The sequence below is a fragment of the Otolemur garnettii genome, unplaced genomic scaffold (genome assembly GCF_000181295.1).
Source record: "Otolemur garnettii isolate 467f Iridium unplaced genomic scaffold, OtoGar3 scaffold00006, whole genome shotgun sequence".
NCBI lineage: Eukaryota > Metazoa > Chordata > Mammalia > Primates > Galagidae > Otolemur > Otolemur garnettii.
Genome location: NW_003852401.1, coordinates 33,301,885 through 33,304,163, shown reverse-complemented (window position 1 = coordinate 33,304,163; position 2,279 = coordinate 33,301,885). Strand labels below are relative to the sequence as shown.

Genomic DNA, 2,279 nt, shown 5'->3' with positions numbered 1-2,279 from the left:
AGAGCCTCAAGCTGTCACCCTGGGTAGAGTGCTGTGGCATCACAGCTCACAGCAACCTCCAACTCCTGGGCTCAAGTGATTCTCCTGCCTCTGCCTTCCAAGTAGCTGGGACTACAGGTGCCCACCACAATGCCCGGCTATTTTTTGGTTGCAGCTGTCGTTGTTTGGCAGGTGGGGCTGGATTCAAACCCCCTACCTCGGGTGTATGTGGCTGGTGCCTTAGCCAGTTGAGCCACAGGCACCAAGCCCAGAATAACATTTTTGAAGTGAATAAAGTAAAATGCATGGGGTTATAATAAAAACAATTTTTTTTGAAATACGGTTATTAAAATATTTTAAAAGCAAATTTGTGATGTGACATGCCTTTTATCATGTATCACATTAAATATCTGGCAGCAAGTGTAATTACCATATTAGAAAAATGCTGAATGGTATATACATTATTCTGAGAATCTCAACAGCTAATGTGAATTGAAAATATATGTGATTTCTATGGGTGATAAAGTTATAAGTATTGCTAAACCTACCATTGTTTATTTGCCTGCATTCATAATTGAAGAAAAAATATCAGTTACTGAAATTAAATTTAATTTTTTCCAATCCCCATTATAGACCTAGTGAATTCTATTCATAGATCCCTTGGATCTTTCAATCCCATGTTAGGAACCCCTGACTTAGAGGAGATAGGTAGGTAGGTAGGTAGGTAGATATTTAAAGAGCACCTCTGGGTGGAATCCAGTCATTTCAAGGATCTTTGTAGAGACCCTCCTTTTCCTCATCTCTTTTCCTCCAGTGATGGGCAACTTTAAGTTTGGTGTATTCCTCCAGAAATTTCAATATATGTGTCTCTTTTCTTCTTCTTCTTTTTTTAAATTTTCTATTTGGAAATAGAAGCTCCAGCATTACAGATAAGTTCACATGAGCTGTACAGAAATGTCCCATATATTCTGTACCGAAATTCACCAGTTTTTACTATATTTGCATTATCATTTCTTCTTTCTTCCCCCCTCCTCCCTCTACATTATGTATGTGTATTTCTAAAACTGCACGTACATAAAATTAGCAAATTGAAATTTAACCTTGAATACTGTTAGGTAATCTAGTCTAGTCTATATTCAAGTTTCATTAATTATTCTGGTAATATTCTCTATAACATTGTTTTCCATCTAGTCTAGAATCCAGTCCAGGAACAGTTCCTTGGCCTTTCTTTTCCTTTCATGACACTGACATTTTTGAAGAATACCAGGAAATTATTTACAAAATATTGCTCCGTTTGATGGGTAGAAATAACTGATGTATGTTCTTTAAAAAGTAATCACATCCAGAGACATACAGTGTCTGTCAGACCATCATTGCCAATTTTAATTTTTATCACTCAGTCAAGATGTGTCTGGTTCCTCCACTGGTTACTTACTATTGCTCTTCTCACAACTAATAAGCAGTTTCTGGCAAGACACTTTTAGACCAGGCAGTTAATATCCTGCTCCTCCTCAGGCTTTCCTTCCCTTAGAATTACAAACCACTGATGATTCTTGCCGTCTGTGCTGTGTTGTCTGTAGAATGGTGGTGTTTCTAACTACAGTTATCAGTTGGCATTCTACTGTAAGGAAGAGTCCTTCCTTCTCCCCTACCTGGGTATCTAACTGTTCATCAGGAAGGACTGCGGTTCCTATTCTATATAGTGGGTTATGATTTGTTATTGGTGTTTTTTATTGTTCACATTGCCTCAGATTTAGCCACCAAGAGTCCCTTCAAGTTGGCTCCTGTGTCCCTTTGTCATATGAGCATATCTCAGTCTTTTTTTGACTACTTCCTTACTTTCTGTACTGAGATATTTCAGGCCCATCTTTTGTGTTCTCTGCTTCAGTTCTGGAATTAACTTTCTCTAAAGACTTAGCTTTTTTGAATGTGGAATGCTAGAGAGAAACCAAAGTCTGGCACTAGGCATGTTCATTGTTACTAAGGTGACATTTGTTTCTGGGGCTTTTAGTGGATAGACTGGTTGTGTACCTCATCCTTGTTGATATATTATTACTTGATTCATTGACTATCAACTAGACAGAAAAGTGATACTCAGAAGTGTCATTCATTTGTTTCATGTCCTTCTATTCCCTGTCTTTGCCATACTTCATGTAAATGTCAATCATCAGTTTCTGGTTTACTCCCCTCCCCCACCCTTTTAAACAAAGTTTATAAAGTAAGCAGATTGTTTATTTGTTTTTTTTTTTCTGAGACAGAGTCTCAGCATATTGCCCTTGATAGAGAGCTGTGGCGTCACA

At 37.8% G+C, this 2,279-nt stretch overlaps 1 protein-coding gene across 2 annotated transcripts in view; it reads left to right on the top strand.

Annotated features, from left to right (window-relative positions):
- The window catches only part of CARNMT1 (carnosine N-methyltransferase 1), a 44,561-nt gene that overhangs the window by 12,165 nt on the left and 30,117 nt on the right, over positions 1 to 2,279 (top strand). The window lies entirely within an intron of this gene.